The sequence below is a fragment of the Camellia sinensis genome, chromosome 2, assembly GCF_055761805.1.
Source record: "Camellia sinensis isolate YWXY chromosome 2, ASM5576180v1, whole genome shotgun sequence".
NCBI classification, from domain to species: Eukaryota; Viridiplantae; Streptophyta; class Magnoliopsida; order Ericales; family Theaceae; genus Camellia; species Camellia sinensis.
In genome coordinates, this window is record NC_138962.1 from 60,602,564 (window position 1) to 60,623,684 (window position 21,121).

The 21,121-nt window shown below is 38.9% G+C and overlaps 1 pseudogene; it reads left to right on the forward strand.

The window, feature by feature from the left end:
- Positions 1 to 269: 269 nt before the first annotated feature.
- On the forward strand, positions 270 to 17,050 carry LOC145813850 (uncharacterized; annotated as a pseudogene).
- Positions 17,051 to 21,121: the final 4,071 nt, after the last annotated feature.

Consider the following 21,121-nt stretch of genomic DNA (forward strand, 5'->3'; position numbering starts at 1 on the left):
TTTCAATCTACACTAGTAAAAAAACTTCAGAGAAAGATTTGTAATGTGAGTCATCCATATGAAGGAATGGTTAATTATGCATAAAAATTCAGAGAAAGATTTTTCATAAAACAATATTTCTTGTTTTGATTTCCATCCATATAGATTTGAGTTTTATTTTCCTTTAATATTAATTAATTGGTTTATGTTTAGAAACAACTTTCTATGGCTTGTTACTGATTGAGTTACCATTCAATCTTTACTGGTGCCAGAGATGTGAAGCATCTAATATGGGAGGCTGGCACTCCGCAGAATCTTCTGAGTTTGTAATTCCAGAAAGACTCTTAAGATCAAATCAGATCCGTGCTATCTGGACCATCGCTTTCATTGATTCGAAGATCGGTCCCAGTGATGTGAAAATCACATTCTTTGTGCTCCAGGAGTTGCAGAACGCTGTTCGGTCTTCGAACAATGTCCATCTTTCTTTCTTGTTGTGTCTAGAACTGTGTGTAAATTTTCTGGTGTGTATGTGAATGTTAGTAAATTGATTTTTTGGAGGATGTCCAGGTTCGGAATATGGAGATGGAAGACCAAGCTCAGAGAAAGGATAGTCACATCGTCAACATCTTGGGTATCTTCAGCATCAACGTTGAATCATCATCATCATCACCGGTTGTCTTAGATACCGAATCGATCCTCGAATTGTCTTCTTCACATGGGTTCATATCAGATTCAGTCGACGAGGACGAGGTCGAAGATGTCGGAGTCTTTGATCGGAGGAGTTCAGGCGCGGAGGTACAAATAGGACCACGGCGGCAGAGGCGGCTGTCGGAATCGGACTCGCCAACCGGTTATTTGACACATCGAAAATCGATAACTGCACCAAAAGCCCCAGTTGCTGCGGGTAGGGTAGACGAAGATCTTGAAGCTTTTGTTCATTTGGTTGTAGGGGAGAGAGAGAGAGAGAGAGAGAGAGAGAGAGGAATCGTGGGCAAAGAGTCAAATTTCTCTGATATATGTTTAGGGACCTTAGACATCAAAAAATAATTTTGTGGATCTTTTCCATTACGAAAAGTAGGGAAGGGACCCTAGATTAATTTTCCCTAAACAGAAAGCCATAAATAGTTAATTTTATATCTAGTTTATTGGCAAAAAAAATAAAAATTTGTCATATCTACTAGAAATTTATAAATATTTAAGAACATCCGGAATTTTTTATTATTATTTATAATTAAAATATAATTTCTCCAAAGAATGAGACAATTTGGGACAAAAACATGTATGGATCTAGAATGAGTGGAAGTGTGGTGTAAGTTTTTTAATATTTTTTATTTTTTATTTTTTAAATTCAAATAATTTACATATACTTAGAAGGAAAAATATTTTTTAATTTTCTAAAAAAATCACTAAATTCAAAAAAAATATAAAATTTAATATTTTATGACATGAAATGTATGTTGTCTTAAGTGCAAATATTTTATAACATATTTTTGTATGTCGTGAAAATATATATTTTTTACGGCATACTTTTGCATGCCATAAAAAAATCAGATTGCATTTTTTTTTTTTTGTACAAGTTTTTGGGACATTCATTAGCATGTCGTGTAAGGTTATAATATTTTATAAATGAAATGTATGTCGTCTTAAATACAAATATTTTACGACATATTTTTGTAAGTCGTAAAAACATATATTTTTTACAGCATACTTTTACATGTCACAAATATATGAATTAACGACTTATACGACATATATGCTGTTATTGACAAAACATTAACGGCTTGCAAAAAAAAATTTCCGTAAAACATACTAACTACGACATGCATTTAGGCTTAGTTTGGCATGTTTGAAAAAAAGTCAAAAAAGTCAAAAAGTCACTATCCTATTTAAGTCACATCATCTTATTTAAGTCACATCACCTCTCTAACATATCACTCCAAACCCAACCCAAACATAACCCATATTTTATAAAAAGTCAAACAGTGCACTTATTTAGATCATCTCAAACAACCCCTTAATGCATGCCGTAAACATGATGCCGTAAATAGTTAGCTTTGTTGTAGTGCGCGTCGATGATTCGAATCGTTCATATTTTCAGATTCGTCGAGTATATCATCAATGCAAGAAATCAAGTGGATTGGGCAACGGCAACCACATCTTTAGCAAGTGGATTGGACAACGGCAACCACATGTTCATATCAGTTTTGTGTGGAAAACAATGAACAGTGACAAAAAAAAAATGATTCATACAAAATTAATCTGAACACGTGGTTTTTGTTTTCTAATCGATTTGATTTTTTGTGAAGATGATGTACTCGACAAATCCTAAAATACAAACGATTCGAATCATCAAAACGGGACTTAAAAACCGATCCACTAGGCCGGACTGTCCAATTTGATGAAAGACCGGAGACAGTCCAACCCCAAAATATATTACAAAAAATAAATAAATACAAAATATATATATGCATTATTGCCTTTAATATTTATCATCATATCTATCAAATTTATTGAAGTAATTCATCATAACATGCTTTCCCTTAATGGGTTTGTAGGATTAAAATAAAATTTGTTTAAAAAATATTAGAAAGAATTTATCTATCAAGATATAAGCGAGAAATTGGTTTGGAATAATAATAAGAAGGGGAATTGCTTACTATTTTGTATATCAGATCAATCATGACTTTCCATAGGTGGATCGTTTGACTATTATGCATGATATCTCTCGTGTTAATGGACTCCCAATTATTAAATTAAATTTATGTATGCTAACATTTTTTATGTGATCTAATAGTTATTAGGAATTAGAAGAGGACGGAAAAATTTGAGAGATCAATTCTTGACCAAATTCTAAGGGTCTTGAGACTAGAATAATTTCCAAAAGTATACCACTTGAAATTTAAGATATTATGCACTTATTAGGGACTTTTCACAGCGAAAGTGTTTATTAGGATTAAACACGGTATTCATGCAAGCTTGGTTCACTTTCTTTTAAGATCTTTTCTAAAAAAATTAAATAAAATATTGAGGACCAAACTTCAAATGCAAAATAAAAGCAAAAAAGAGGAATGAAGGAAAGAAATATTTGCATGCTAACAGGGATCCCAATTGAATCTTACCAATCTCAGAATCTCGCTTTTGCTGCTTCAGAAACAAATGCTAATTAATGATCAGCAATGGAAACCAACCAAAGAAGATAAGGGCATGGGTAATATACGACTCATTATTTGTAATTTAGGTTGTTACAATTTTTGACATTATTTTCGTTATGACTCATGAGTTCTTTAGTTATGCTTCATATTATATTTAGTTATAATATATATTTTTTAATTATGACTTAAAAAATTAAAATTATGTCATTTTTTTCAGTTATAAGATATATATGGTGCGCACCCTTTAATATTTCCCTGAAACAAATAAACCATCAAAGTTCAAGCAAATAAAGCATCACATCCCAATGTATTCAAAGACATGAAGACAATAAAAAAATTAAGAGAAATTATATTGGTAGTCTCTATATTTTATCCCTTGTGTCATTTCAGCCCCACACTTTTAATTGACTCAATTTTAACTCTTAATTTTAGATTTCGTTTCAATTTGGTCGAATTAATAATATTGTTAGTATTTTTTAAAGAAAATTATCACTAAATTTGTTGATGTTAACTAACTGAGTTGAGTAAGTTTATAATTGCCCTTAATTATATGGCACATAACACTTGTGTGTGTATTTTCTAGAAAAAAAAATGCTAAAAGTTGTCATTAATTAGACTAAATTGAGACAAAATCATAAATACAGAATCAAAATCGAGCTAATTGAAAGTACACACTACAAGAAATAACATCTTTGCCGACCAAAAAATTGGTCACTAAAAGCCCATTTTTAGTCTGCAAAAGTTATCCGCGACCAATTTTTTTGGTCACTACTTTGGTCGCCAATTGAGGGTCAGCAAAAGTAATTCGTGACCAAAATTTTTGTTGATCAGGAAAAGTTGGATTTGCCGATTAAATTTTTGGTCGCTAAATATATCATTACTGCGACTAATCCATTTTGTGGGTAAAACACTTTGGTCACAAAAAGTGATATTTTCCCGACCAAATATCTTAGTCGCCAATTGTCATATTCCACGACCAAACAGATTAGTCGCCAAAAGTTGAGGAATCGCCGACTAACAATTTAGTTGCCAAAAGGTAAGGAATTGCTGACCAATTTTTTAGTCACCAAATCTATCTTTTTTTTTTCTTTTTTTTTTATAACAATCAATTTTTGTTTATAAACATTCAATCCAATATCGAACAAAATTCATTCAACCCAACCACAATTAAAGAACAATAACATTTAAAAAAGAAAAAGCTTAGGAACAATAATTAACAAATTTCCTTTCTTGTAATTTCACTAAATCATCAAACAATAATTAAATTCCATTTAAAATAAAGATGAAAATATGTAACCGTAGTACAGCACAGGGCATATTCAAGTCAAATTGAATTTAGTAAGCATGTCTTCTCAAAAGCTATATCCTCTTTGAAGTCCAACATGACACAAAACTTGAAGCCTTTCACATTCTTTAATGATTTAACATATCAACTTGCTTGGTAGCTGATCCAAACTAACATATCAACTTTATGGATAATTGACCCTCCACCCTTGCATAGCTGAATGAAATAGCCACTTGGAAGCATTTCAGCTCTCACAAACTGAGCAGCAGCAGCTGCTGCATTTGGGCTAGCACCAGAACCTGACAGAGATCTCTCATAGACATTGAAAGATTGATGACAAAAAAGAACAAAGATCAAATTTTTGCATCACCAACTGTTCCAAAAGCGCAGATTCTTGTAGTGACACTACAAAAATTTGCACTTTTCACGACCAAATTTGGCAACTAAAATGATTTTAGTCGCCAAAAGTCAGCCCTTTGGCGACTAAAATTTGTATTGGTCGGCAATGTTTCATATTTTAGCTACTAAAAATTTCTAGTAGCTATATAGTACTTATTGGCGACAAAAAACACAATTAGTCACTAGAAAGTGACCTAATAGGCGACTGAAAAATAGTTAGTCGCTAAAAAGCACCCAATAGGAAACTAAAATGTAATTAGTCGCTAAAAAGTTACCCAATAGACGACCAAAAGACATATTAGTCTGTAACGCCCTCAAAATAATAACAATAAACCCATCAGATAAAACATGCATTTACATTTAAACTAACCGCATTCCTTTCATTCATTAGAATTCCATTACATAAGTATTACATGTTAATCTCATAACAAAATGCCCTACGGGCTTACAGCTTTCCAAGTTAATACTTGGTTTCAACAAGAGTTCTAACTCGTTTACACATTAAGCCCTTGGCTTGAAATTACATGTAATACATCAAAAGTAAAACGACAAAACTATGCCCGCCACTAGCCTCCCAGTCATGTCCTTGGAGGTGGCATGCTTCCTGTACCTGAAAATGATATTCCCATATAGGGTGAGCCACAGCCCAGTAGAAATACACTAAACCAACCATGGACAATGACTAAAACATTAGCAATTGATAGTTGGTCAACACTGATACAATCACATAAATTACATATTTATGTCAACGACTTACAAGTCCCAATCACTTTTCATTTTCCCTTTTTCAACAGATAAGCATGCTAGCTCTATCATCATTTCCACAGATATGTATAAAAACTATATCTCACATTCAGATAAGCATAAAAGCTATATCCACATTCTCAACAGATATGTATAACTACAATATCCACAGATAAGCATACAAGCTGTATCCACACTTCACAACAGATATGTATATCAACAATATCCACAGATAAGCATACAAGCTGTATCCACACTTCACAAAGATAAGCATACAAGCTCTATCTTCACTTCTCTAGACAAGCGTATGAGCTCTGTCTACGGAGTACATCCCCTATCTCCTCCAAATACCTATCCGGTTTAGAGGTCCATCCCCTATCTTCCCCTAAACCGCGGAGTACATCCCCTATCTCCTCCTCTACACATAACGTATATAAACACATTGGTTCTATATACAATCACACAATACACACAATTAATGTATTCTATCAACCGTCAAGTTCCATGACACATTCCATTGATTAGTTTCCGTTTACCTAATCATCATGCATTGTCTACAACAATCTCGACTATCCTCCACCGATAGCCCAAAGCAGTTATTTCTAAAACAGAAAATAAATGCACAAATGGATATTCAATCAACATTTCATTTCCTCATTTCCCACCAATTAATTATCCCAATTAATTAAACAATGTAATTAGGCCATTTTCCATAATTACCATTTCAACCCTTAGGTTCCATTTTCATCAATGATTCAACAATCATTCCATTTTTTTCTTTGCCAAACATGCATCTAGGTTTATTATGAATAAAACCCCAACTTTTGTAAAATAGCACAAAAGCCCCAAACTTTCTCAAAATTACCAAACCAAGCCCAACATCTCAAAATACCAAAATTTAAAGACAAAACCCATAGAGAGGAGTAGGATATCCCTACCTTGAAGTTTTAGCCCAAAAGGAGATGAAGACTCCAAGATCAACTCGCTCCAAATCCAACCTTTTTCAGATTAAATCGAAGCTCTCAACGCCCTCTATCTTTTTAACAAAGGCCCTAGGCTAGATTCACACCCTAGGGAGATCAAATCTTAGAGAGAGTGTAAGTTTAGGGAGAGAGAGTGTCGAATTTAGGTTTTGCTCAAAGAAAGGGACTGAAAAAGTGATGTTTAAGACGCTGCTGTCCGCGGATATAAAACACCCTCGCTCGAGCGAAGGATTGGTCGCTCGAGCGACCAGACACAGAAAACTCTCGCTCGAGCCAAGAGGTTCTCGATCGAGCGAAGAAAAACCCAGACCGCTCGAGCCACGAAAAGCTCGCTCGAGCCAGAAACTACAACTCTCAGGTCCAGAACCGGGGCAACACTACTCTCGCTCGAGCGACAAACTCCTCGCTCGAGCGAAAGACCAAAAATCTGGGCAGCAACACTAGGCTCCCAAGCACAACCAACCTGTAACACACCTGCCCAACTCATCCCATAACTCAATATACAAAGTAAAGAGGATGCAAACTAGAAAATAAACAACTACCAACAACCACGGACGCATGTCCGGATCACTGTACAACAAGGGCAAACCCGGGATCGCTATAACCTCCCCCCCTTAAAGAATTTCGCCCCCGAAATTAAGCACAAGTTTTCAAAAACAGGGTTTCCTCCATTTTAAACAATGTTACACTTGAACATTCAACAATTCGACCCATTACCGATCATCCCATCCCTTTAACAAGAGACATATCACAATATGTAAACAACATATGTATTATTAACATGCACCAACATTATGCACTAACTTTCCAATGTCAACAATATATTCAACATATATAGTGTTACATCCAACTACCATATGAGGCAAGTTCCAAGACAAGCTTCCAATAACCAAAACATTTTCAATGTTTCACAACTTAAGACATATATAAAAGCTCTTAAGTTCAACAAAATGTAAAATTTAAATACAAGATTACATATCAATAAACAAGTCCGGATATTTCTCTCGGACTTCCAACTCACGTTCCCAAGTGGCTTCCTCCACTCCGTGATGTTTCCACAAGACTTTCACCAAAGGAATAGTCTTGCCACGCAGGACCTGATCCCGCCTATCCAAGACCCGAACCGGTCTCTCCTCATACGAGGCATCCTCATCTACCTCTAAATCAGTCCAATCCAATACATGTGATGGATCTGGTTCATACTTCCGAAGCATACTCACATGAAACACGTCATGTACTCCGGACAATTGCGGCGGTAAGGCTAACCGATAAGCAACCTCACCTATCCTCTCAAGGATCTCAAAAGGACCAATAAACCGAGGGGATAACTTCCCACTCTTCCCAAATATCATCAAGCCTCGCCTAGGTGATATCTTCAGAAAGACATGATCACCTACCTCAAACGCCAAAGGCCTCCTCCTACGGTCGGCATAACTCTTTTGTCGACTCTGGGCTGTAACAAGCCTCCTACGGATAAGCTCAACTTTCTCCGTCGTCTCCCTAACCAACTCCGGACCCAACAAAGGTGCATCACCCACCTCGGCCCAACAAACTGGAGACCTACACGGTCGGCCATACAAGGCCTCAAACGGTGCCATACCGATGCTAGACTGAAAACTGTTGTTGTAGGCAAACTCTACCAATGGCAAGTGCCTCTCCCACGTCCCACTGAAGTCCAGGACACAACCCCGAAGCATATCCTCGAGGATCTGAATAGTACGCTCGGACTGCCCGTCAGTCTGAGGATGATAAGCCGTACTAAAGGTCAACTTAGTGCCCAGTGCACTCTGCAAACTCTGCCACAACCTAGCAGTAAAACGAGGATCTCTATCTGAGACGATCGTCACTGGGACCCCGTGCAATCTCACCACGTCCCGAATATACAAGTCGGCAAGATGATCTACCGAATCTCTCACGCGCATAGGAATAAAGTGCGCCGACTTAGTCAACCGGTCTACAACCACCCAAATAGCATCACTACCCCGTTGAGTCTTCGGAAGACCTACAACGAAGTCCATAGTGACATGCTCCCACTTCCACTCGGCAATAGGCAAGGGTTGCAACAAACCCGCTGGCCTCTGATGCTCGGCCTTCACTTGCTGGCAAGTAAGGCATTTCGATACGAAAACAGCCACATCTCTCTTCATACCCCACCACCAAAACTGGCGACTCAAATCCTGGTACATCTTAGTACCTCCCGGATGCACCGCAAGGCGCGAATGGTGAAACTCTCGGAGTATTTCCTCTCGGCAAGACTCCGGTACAAACAAACGGTCTCGGTATCTCACACTCAGGTCTGGATACACCGTCAAACCCTTCTCAACTTTCCCACAGGAGATCTTCTCTCGGAGGGATTCTACCTCAAGGTCACCTCTCTGTGCCTCTAACACTCTAACCACAAGTGTAGGCTGCGCAACAACAGAAAACAAGGCCGCAGCCTCAACAGATTCGCCCAGTAGCAAATCAAACTCGCCAAGTGCTCCCAACATCTCCCATTCCCGGATGGCTATACAAGCTACATCACTAATGGATTTCCTACTAAGGGCATCGGCCACAACATTGGCCTTTCCCGGATGATAATGCAACTCAAAATCATAATCCTCGATGAACTCCATCCATCTCCTCTGCCTCAGATTCAAGTCTCTCTGTGTAAACAGATACTTCAAACTCTTGTGATCCGAGAATACCTCGAACCTCTCACCATAAAGGTAGTGCCTCCAGATTTTCAAGGCAAAGATCACAGCTGCTAACTCTAGGTCGTGTGTGGGGTAATTCTTCTCGTGTATTTTCAACTGACGTGAGCCATAAGCTACCACTTTCCCCTCTTGCATCAACACACAACCCAAACCCTCTCGTGAGGCATCACAATATACAGCATAACCCAACCCTCTCTCCGGAATAATCAACACCGGAGCGGTGGTCAATCTAACTTTCAACTCTTGGAACGACTTTTCACAAGTCTCACTCCACACAAACTTGACTCCCTTCCGAGTCAGTCTAGTCAACGGTGACGCCAACCTGGAGAAATCTTTCACAAACCGACGGTAATACCCAGCTAATCCCAGAAAACTGCGGATCTCAAACACACTCTTAGGCTGTGCCCAATCTTGCACTGCCGTAACCTTGGATGTATCAACAGACACCCCTTCCCCGGATACCACGTGGCCTAAGAATTTGACTTCCCCCAGCCAGAACTCACACTTCCCAAACTTGGCATACAGCCTATGGGCTCTAAGTAACTCAAGCACCACTCTCAAGTGTGCCTCGTGCTCCTCCTCAGAAGACGAATAGATAAGAATGTCGTCCACGAAAACAACCACAAATCGGTCTAAGAACTCCCGGAAAATCCGATTCATCAAGTCCATAAAGACTGCCGGTGCATTGGTAAGCCCAAATGGCATCACCAGAAACTCGTAATGGCCATACCGCGTACGGAATGCCGTCTTCGGAATATCTTCCTCCCTGACCCTCAACTGATGGTAACCCGATCTCAAGTCTATCTTAGAGAAACAACGGGAACCCTTCAACTGGTCAAACAAATCATCTATACGGGGCATAGGGTACTTATTTTTAACCGTAGCCCGATTCAACTTCCGATAGTCTATACACAATCTCAAGGCACCATCTTTCTTTTTAACAAAGAGTGCCGGTGCTCCCCACGGTGAAACACTAGGGCGAACAAAGCCCTTATCAAGCAATTCCTGGAGCTGAACTTTCAACTCAACCAACTCTGCTGGAGCAAAACGGTAAGGTGCCATAGAAATCGGCGCCGTACCAGGCACTAAATCAATAGAGAACTCTATCTCTCGGTGAGGTGGCAAACTAACAAGATCTTCGGGAAAGACATCCGAATACTCACAAACCACCCTCGGCAATACATACTGGGTCTCACCACTCTCACCATTCTCAAAGCTAGCAAGTAGACTACTAAGCTCACTTCGCCCTCGCGAATCATACCCCGGTGGCAAAACACTACCAACCCGGTCTCCCAAGAAATGGAACCACTCCCCGCTCAAGGTACATAGTGTAACCCTCTGGCGGTAGCAATCAATAACAGCCCGGTATGACGATAACCAGTCCATACCCAAAATAACATCAAAACCCTTCATGGGCATGACAACAAACGGAAAAGGAAGCCTATAGTCGGCGACCTCTATATCACATCCTCTAACACCCTGTTTCAGAATCAACTCACCACCCAAAGGGGATACCACACAAATAGGAGATGCTAACTGTGCTAACTCCAATTCCAAAACAGATGCAAATGCAGCAGATACAAAAGAATGAGATGCACCCGTGTCTATCAACACATTAGCAACTGAGTTGCAAAACAGAAAAGTACCTCTCACTACTGATGGAGCCGGTACTAAATCCTGCGCGGTAACAGCATACACGCGCCCCGTAGGCCCCTGGTCTACCTGCTCACCTCTCGGAGCAAAAGACTGCTGCACAGACTGGGATGACGAAGCTCCCGGATTGGCCCTCGAGGCCTGCACAGACTGAGCTGGCTGAAAACCCTGCGTCTGCCTAGAACCAGACGCTCCCGAAGTGGCACTCAACTGTGGGCAAAACCTCTTCATGTGCCCAGGTTGTCCACACTGATAACAAATCAAGAGCTGCCCCCTGCCCAAACTCTGACTCGGCGGTTTAGCTGAAGAAGAAGCAGCTTTCTGACCCCCACCCTTCTGCGGGCAAACAGAAACCTTGTGACCCAGCTGGCCACACTTGTAACAAGTGAATTCTCCCTGACTGCCTCTCCCCGAGCCTACACTAGGCACTGGAAAGGTCGATCTAGAGACTGCACCCTGAGACTGCTGAGGGTTATTACCCTTCTGTCTCCTGCCATCACTCTGACTATCCTGGCTCCTCTTGGAGCCTCTCTGACCCTCATCCTCCTCCTGCATCATAAGCTCCATATGAGCTGCAGCATCCACTAGGTGTCTATACTCTCGAATATATGACCCACCAACTCTCAACTTGAGGCCCCGCCTCAACTTCCGCTCAAACTCATAGCAACGGCGTTCCTCAGACGCCACCAGTTCAGGTGCAAACCTAGACAGACTGGTAAAAGTAGCCTCAAACTCGGCCACTGACAAGCCCTGCTGATTAAGCCGGCTAAACTGATCTCTCAGCTTCTCCCTTGCTACTGCAGACAAAAACCTCTCCTGAAAAGCATTCACAAACGCCTCCCAAGTACCACCAACACGAGCTTTCTCGTATTTCCACCATTGACCCGCATCTCCCTTCAGTTGGAAGGATGCCAAGGTCACTTTCAGTGCTCCGTCCTCGATGCCAAGCATCTCAAACGTCTTCGTTGTCTGTTCGAGCCATTCATCTGCCTTAAGCGGCTCTTTAGGATCCCCGATAAACTCGTCCGGATTACACCGGAAGAACTCCCTCTTCAAGAAAGAAGGCCCTGCCTCAGCTGCCTGATTCCCAGCTCTAAGAATACCCAAAGCTCCTGCTATCTCTCTGGCCAAGGCACCCATAGCCTGCGGACCCACTGGCTCGGCTACATTGGCCTGCCCAACTCCCTCCTGCACTACCGGAATCTCACCCTGTAACGGTACTTCCTGCCTCGCAGGTCTACCACGCCTAGCACCTCTTCCTCGTCCTGACATCCTAATAAAGGTAACACAGAACGTTAGCACATTCATAGGTGTGCCAGAACTAAACACTCACGTCCTAATGCATGGACAAGTGTAATTCACTCCACATAAGCACATAAACACATAAGCACTTACGAACTTCATTTCCGGATAATGATAGTCCCGAGACGTTACTAGAGTTCCGGTTAGAAACAGCATTGATCAAGTGCTTTTCCAACAAGACTCCCAGAAACTCAAGGATCCAATCAACATCCCAGAAATTAAATCCCATACCCACATAGTCACATAAGCATGTTATCAATTAAGCACATAGCATATGATACTACATCTAAGTCTCTATCAAGCGAGACAAACCCATTGTGATCCTAATCACTTCCCACGTACCCAAAGTATTCGAACCCGGTACGCTCTGATACCAAGTTGTAACGCCCTCAAAATAATAACAATAAACCCATCAGATAAAACATGCATTTACATTTAAACTAACCGCATTCCTTTCATTCATTAGAATTCCATTACATAAGTATTACATGTTAATCTCATAACAAAATGCCCTACGGGCTTACAGCTTTCCAAGTTAATACTTGGTTTCAACAAGAGTTCTAACTCGTTTACACATTAAGCCCTTGGCTTGAAATTACATGTAATACATCAAAAGTAAAACGACAAAACTATGCCCGCCACTAGCCTCCCAGTCATGTCCTTGGAGGTGGCATGCTTCCTGTACCTGAAAATGATATTCCCATATAGGGTGAGCCACAGCCCAGTAGAAATACACTAAACCAACCATGGACAATGACTAAAACATTAGCAATTGATAGTTGGTCAACACTGATACAATCACATAAATTACATATTTATGTCAACGACTTACAAGTCCCAATCACTTTTCATTTTCCCTTTTTCAACAGATAAGCATGCTAGCTCTATCATCATTTCCACAGATATGTATAAAAACTATATCTCACATTCAGATAAGCATAAAAGCTATATCCACATTCTCAACAGATATGTATAACTACAATATCCACAGATAAGCATACAAGCTGTATCCACACTTCACAACAGATATGTATATCAACAATATCCACAGATAAGCATACAAGCTGTATCCACACTTCACAAAGATAAGCATACAAGCTCTATCTTCACTTCTCTAGACAAGCGTATGAGCTCTGTCTACGGAGTACATCCCCTATCTCCTCCAAATACCTATCCGGTTTAGAGGTCCATCCCCTATCTTCCCCTAAACCGCGGAGTACATCCCCTATCTCCTCCTCTACACATAACGTATATAAACACATTGGTTCTATATACAATCACACAATACACACAATTAATGTATTCTATCAACCGTCAAGTTCCATGACACATTCCATTGATTAGTTTCCGTTTACCTAATCATCATGCATTGTCTACAACAATCTCGACTATCCTCCACCGATAGCCCAAAGCAGTTATTTCTAAAACAGAAAATAAATGCACAAATGGATATTCAATCAACATTTCATTTCCTCATTTCCCACCAATTAATTATCCCAATTAATTAAACAATGTAATTAGGCCATTTTCCATAATTACCATTTCAACCCTTAGGTTCCATTTTCATCAATGATTCAACAATCATTCCATTTTTTTCTTTGCCAAACATGCATCTAGGTTTATTATGAATAAAACCCCAACTTTTGTAAAATAGCACAAAAGCCCCAAACTTTCTCAAAATTACCAAACCAAGCCCAACATCTCAAAATACCAAAATTTAAAGACAAAACCCATAGAGAGGAGTAGGATATCCCTACCTTGAAGTTTTAGCCCAAAAGGAGATGAAGACTCCAAGATCAACTCGCTCCAAATCCAACCTTTTTCAGATTAAATCGAAGCTCTCAACGCCCTCTATCTTTTTAACAAAGGCCCTAGGCTAGATTCACACCCTAGGGAGATCAAATCTTAGAGAGAGTGTAAGTTTAGGGAGAGAGAGTGTCGAATTTAGGTTTTGCTCAAAGAAAGGGACTGAAAAAGTGATGTTTAAGACGACGCTGTCCGCGGATATAAAACACCCTCGCTCGAGCGAAGGATTGGTCGCTCGAGCGACCAGACACAGAAAACTCTCGCTCGAGCCAAGAGGTTCTCGATCGAGCGAAGAAAAACCCAGACCGCTCGAGCCACGAAAAGCTCGCTCGAGCCAGAAACTACAACTCTCAGGTCCAGAACCGGGGCAACACTACTCTCGCTCGAGCGACAAACTCCTCGCTCGAGCGAAAGACCAAAAATCTGGGCAGCAACACTAGGCTCCCAAGCACAACCAACCTGTAACACACCTGCCCAACTCATCCCATAACTCAATATACAAAGTAAAGAGGATGCAAACTAGAAAATAAACAACTACCAACAACCACGGACGCATGTCCGGATCACTGTACAACAAGGGCAAACCCGGGATCGCTATATAGTCGGTGTTAGTTTTGATTTTTTTGCTACAAAGATTTATTCAGTCGTTGTATACTACTTTTTGCCTACCAAATAAATTTAGTTAGCAAACATGTCGCATAATATTTGCCATTAATCTTTGGCGAACAAAATTTAGTCGGCAAATATTTGTTTTTGGTGACCAAAAATGTTTTAGTCGTGGAATAATAATTTTTGGCTACTAAAATAGTTTTGTTGCCAAATAAGTAGCATTATTTTACTTTTATTTTTGGCTACAAAAAATTTTGATTGGCAAAGATTAGTTTCAGTGACCAAAATGATTTAGTCAACAATAAAACTAAACTTTTTTGAGAGGAACACTTAATATTGCCACCTCATTTTGATTTCAACAATGCTTGGTAGCTCAAATTTTCATGGCTTTAATGGCTCGAATGCCTCAAAACAATGTTGTTTTGGGGGTAAAAGCAGTCACTCACCCTGGTTGTGCAATCCAATTCTTAATTTCATTATCCTATGGTTGCTTGATTGAGAACTCTCTTGGCTCTCTGTGTCTGAGTTTGGTTTGTCCTCAAATTGAATTGGATTCGTGGTTGTTGATTTGTACTTTTCATACATTTGTTCTTTCCCATGAATTTGTTCTTCCTGTTACATCTTTCGCCCTCTAACAATTTGATGCAATGCCCTAATCATTTTTTATTTTTGTCTCTACTCATCTTATTTTTCTACTTCTTCTGTTGTATTCTGAATTCACATATTGGTTTGGTTTTAATATTTAATAAATTTATTTGTTATTCCTCTAGACCCAATAAAGAATATCATGAAACAAGAGAGAAGAAAATTAAGAATCCAAAAGAGCAAGGTGTTAGAGAGAGAAGAAAATTTCCCAAAAAACATTGTTCTTCAATAACTCATCAATTCCTTTTTATTGCTAGAGAATGTTGGCAATGGCTATCATATGTTGAAATGCAAATAGAAACTAAAATCCTCTTGCAAAAATATTTCATACCTAGTCTTTTACCAAGGCAAAGGGGGTTGGGATTGACTGAAACACTAAACCTTGAAGAGTGGATTGATTCCATGGAGATTGAGTTGATGAATAATAAATTATCTAAGCTACCGGAAAATCCCAAGTGTCCAATTCTCCAAAAATTGTTGTTACATAACAACTATGATCTAATGAAAATTCCTATATTATTTGTTTAAGACATGCCTTACCTAACACATCTGGATTTGTCTTGCACTAGCATAAAGTCTTTGCCACCTTCTATTTCCAATTCGAAATCACTTCAAAATTTCTTTTTGAGAGGTTGTAAACTTCTCATGGAATTGCTGCCTCATATCGGAGCACTTAAGAATCTTGAGGAGTTTGATCTTAAAGGAACTGAAATAATGTATCTGCCCATGGAAATTGGAAAACTAATCAGTTTGAGATGCTTCAAGGTCTCTTTTTGTTGACATGCAAACCACTGCAAGGAAACTAAGCAGATGGACACAATAATCCCTACAGGGGTGTTGTCAAAATTCAATAGATTGAGGAAATTATGCATTGATGTGAATCTAGATGATGAGTGGTGGGATGCTGATGCTGATGTGAAGGTAATCCTAAATGAATTAAGTCACTTAAAATCGTTGGATAGCCTTGAGTTGTATCTACCACCAGTTGAATTGTTACAACAATTGTTGCAACAACTTAGACGGGATAACAGAGAATTCACATATCCATATTTGTATAATTTTAGATTCACAGTTGGCCGTCATCGACAATGCATCATATCCCGTCTACCCCATGAAGTTGAAGAGATATTCAAGAAACAAAAGAAACAGAAGAAATGCCCTGAGTCTATAAACAATGAAGGTATGTCAACTGAGATTAGTGAAGATGTTTTCTGAATTTGGGAATGAAAACATGGTAAACCTCAGATTTTGCTTGCTGGTGGAATGTAATGAACTTCAAACCATTATAGATGGAGATTATGAATATCCATCATTGGGTGTTGATAAGAAACCTACATTCGAACGGCTGATGTACTTGGGAATTCATTATATGAGGAATTTAAAAAGCATTTGAAAAGGTTCAATTGATGAGGGTAGTCTATCCCGTCTAAGGATTTTGGCATTGCATACGTGCCCCAATTTGACTACCATTTTCACACCAAATTTGTTTGGAAATATAAGGTTGTTGGAAGAGCTTATAGTTGAAGACTATTGCAACATCAAGAGCCTAGTAAGTCAAGAATCTTCAGACTTGAAACATGCTTATGTTCTCCGATGGTTGAAGAGGATATCACTTCTTGACCTACCAGAATTGGTTAGCATTTAAGATGTTTCAAGTATCAGCCCTAAATTAATATGTGTAATTGTTTATAATTGTCCAAAGCTCGAAACTCTTTATGCCAACAAAGTGTCTACAAATAATTATTTAAAGATCAAAGGAGAGAATGAATGGTAGGAATCATTAAAGTGGCATGAATTTGAGTCTGTTGGAAAAATATGGTTTTATAGGCTTATTTTGGGCTAACTTTGAGCTCAAATTTGGATGGGACCCACACGTCTTTTAAGGTGGGTCTAAAGGTGACGTGTTCCTTGCCGCGTGGCAAGTCACATGGTGAAAACGGTTCGTCAAAACCATTTATGAATAAATGGGAAGTTGACGTCGTTTTCAAGTTCAAAGAATGGACAAATAAAGAATAAAATGTGGGTTTCCTTGTAAGGCTTGTCCCACATTGGAAACTTAAGATAACTTATGTGTGTATATATGTTTTAGGTGGCAACACTTGGGTTGGGCCCCAAGGGGCACCCCAAGTTTGAAGAAAGGAGAAGTTATGGACAAATTGAATCTTGGCTCAAACCACCACACGTCATTCGGCCGAGCCGTGCCGGGTGCCGGTGTGGGTCGGGTCGGTTCTAAGATTAATTTTTTGGACAAAATTCATTTGAATTTTTTTTTCCAAAAAATCTTGCGGGAAAGTTAATTTTTCTAGACAAAATTAATTCAAATTTGAATTCAATTTTAAACTGTCCATAACAGTGAATTTCCGGTCCAATTTCAGCCAATTCAAACTATTTATAACAGTTATAAAACTACCAGCAGTTGGATAGGTTCAAAACTGTCGAATAGATTCAAAATTGCAAGCAGATCTGTCCAGTTTGAATTCTACACATGTTCACTTCAATTTGCACCTGTTCGAACAGATTGAATGGTCACCAAGTTGCCTATTAATAAAGACCCATTTCTAGCAGTCAAAACATCCTGAAAAATCTGAAATTGTCTTGGTTTCCTTCCAATTTTTGCACTCTTGCATCAACTTATTCTTCATATTATTTTAGGGAAAATTTGGAGAGTATAGAACACAGGTTTTTGTTAGCCGTATAAATTGTTTGAAGTGCTACCACAATTTGAGAAAATCATTGTATCCTGGGAGATAGACGCCATTTATCCGTAAGCACCGTAGCGGGGTGAATCTGTCTTAAGGATAGAGTGTCACACACTCGACTTGATCTTTTTGTACTTTTACATTTCAGTAAAATAATTTATTTTTATTTGGTCGATTTGCTTCAAGTTATTTATTTTGTAGTGATCCCGGTTTTCCCTTCCTTTGTTTATTGTATTCCGAACTTGGTTCCGTGGTTATGTTGTTGTCTTGTTCTCATTTGCATCATTTACTCTTTGTATTTGAGTCTTGGGTTGTGTTGGGCAGGTTTGGAACAGGTTGGTTGTGTTTAGAAACCAAAAGTTGATGCCCAGATTTTGGCCTTCACGCTCGAGCGGGGCTTATGACGCTCGAGCGGGCCCTTTGTTGTTGCTTATCCGCTCGAGCGGGCGTTTTGATGCTCGAGCGTAAATATTCATCTCCTAGTATTTTCTCTACAGGTCATCGTGCACTCGAGCAGGAGTTTTGACGCTCGAGCGGGCCCTTTCGATTTTGTTCCTCTGCTTGAGCGGGGAGTCTGATGCTCGTGTGGGGACCATGGTCTGCAAAACTTCTGGAAGTGTGAAATCAACGCTCGAGTGGCGCTTTTCACGCTTGAGCGTGAGTCTGTGTCTGACGCTCGAGCGGGGAGTTCCACGCTCGAGCGGGGCGACTTTTATATCAATCCGAAAAGTGACATTTTGGATCACTTTTTGACTTTCTTTCTCTCTCCTACTTTTTCAAAACCTCTATTGGAGAGCACCTCACTCTAAAACTCCAACTTCTCTCTAGGGATTGATCTAGTAGGAGTGATCTTCTATCCTTGGGCCTTTGTAAAAAGTGTGGAGCTTGTTGAGGGCTACATTTTGATCCGAAAATATTGGGGTTTGGAGCACTTTCAAATTTCTTCATCTTCTCCTTTGAGCTCCGAATTTGAGGTAGGGATAACTACTCATTTTTATGGTCTTTGACATAAACTAGTGGTTATTTTGTTGTAATGTTGAAGTTGGGTAATTTTGGGTGTTAGGGTTACAAAATGAATAAAGAGGGGTTTGGTTATATTGACTCATAAATGTGTATCTTGGGTCTTAAAATGATGGTATTGATGTTGTTGATGATATATGGGACCTTTGGGTCATTGTAGAGAGAAAGGGGGAGAAAGCCCTAAATTGTTGTATGAATTAATTTATATAATTAATTTGGGAATGTTATGGAAATATGGAATTGAGTTGGAAATAATGAAATTGGCTCATTATAAGAGGGAATGGTGGAGTTGGATTTATTAATCGCTCACTTATGAAATTGTTGTCAAATTATCTGTTAATGCATTTATTATATGTTTAGAAATAAATTGCTTTGGCCTATCGGTGGAGGATAGTCTTGATTGTTGTAAACAATGCATGATGATTAGGTGAATTAAAACTAATCAATTGATTATGTCATCGAATATGACGGTTGGAATAATACATCAAATTTATGTATTGACTGCTCATGTATATGATATGTGTTTATATATATTGTGTTGCGTGGGAGGAGATAGGGGATGCACTCCACGGTTTAGGGGAAGATAGGGGATGGACTCCTAAACCGGATTTTATTTGGGAGGAGATAGGGGATGAACTCCATTGATAGAGCGAATCTGTGTATCATTTATGAAGTATGGAAGTGTTTTAATGTGTTATTGATACAGCAAATCTGTGTATCATTTATGAAGTATGGAATTGTTTTGATGTGGTATTGATACAGCAAGTATGTGTATTTGTTGTGAATTATATAAGTGTTTTGATATGAGTTATAGTCTCATTAAATTATTGGCCAGGTTCTGAGCCTTATTCATGAATTGAGAACTAGATAAGTAATGGAAAATGGAATGAAACATGGGCATATTTGTCATGGAATTGAAATGTGTTATAAGTTGGTATATATGAGTTAAAAATTTATCGAATGCTAATGTTTTAGTTATTGCTCATATTATGTTTAGCATATCTCTACTGGGCGTTAGCTCACCCTATATGGGACATCATTTTTCAGGTTCAGGTATTATGCCGCCTTCGAGGTCTTAGCTTAGATGGTTATGGGAGTTGAAGGTTCTTGTTTATTTTTGTGTATTACATGTAAATCAAGCCAAAGGCTTATTTTGTGTTTTGAGTTAGTACTCTCTTTTTGTAACCAAGTGTCGACTTGGAAAGTTGTAAGCCCGTAGGGCATTTACTTTTGATGTCAACATGTAATACTTTTGTAATGAATACTCTAATGAATGAAATTATGCTTTATTCTCTTATGTCTAAGTATGTCAAGATTGTATGATTTTTAGGTTTATTTCGAAGGCATTACATATTTTACGCAGAAGATTGTTCCAGAGTCAAACAGCAGTACTCAGCCAACTTATGAAGAACTTGGAAGGGGCAAAGATTTGATGGATGAATTAACTAAAGACATTTATTTGCACCAATAACAGTTGCATTTTTAATAGCCAGGTAATGTCTCCTACCTTTCCCATTTAAGAAATATAGTGGATATTTTCTTTTCCTCTAAAAGCATTTATTATACTGGACCAACCAAACTCTCATACATGCATTGTGATCACTCTTATTATCTCCTCTATTTCAAGTTAAATTGGGATGGATCCTCAAATTATGTATACATTTTGCTTCTTTTTAGCACCTTTTGGGTGACATTAGATTGTAATAACAGCACATGCTTAATTAAATAAACAACCAGTGCTTGATTCCCTTAGCTAATTGAACCATCACCCATGTGGTTAGAGCCTGATAACAATTTACTTCCACAGGCAACAGATGCATCCAAATTTTTGTTTTTATTTTCTCACTAGGCTTACTATTACAAGAAGATTGAATGAATTTAGGGTCACACACATCTGGAACATGACATTTTGCCAATTAATTAATTAATTTTATTGATTTTGACATTGTTTGTCATATTTGCCATTTGTCTAGTGAGTGACAGTTTATGACAGCTTCATAAAGACCCTTGTGGTAGAAGATTGGGACAATCCGATGGTGTTAAGGAGCTTAAGTTGAGGAACTGTTGCTACTGGTGGCTGTAAATACCAATAAATCATCCTCAAGCAAAACCGATTAGATTAAGCTTTATATAAAGCTTGTTGGTTAAT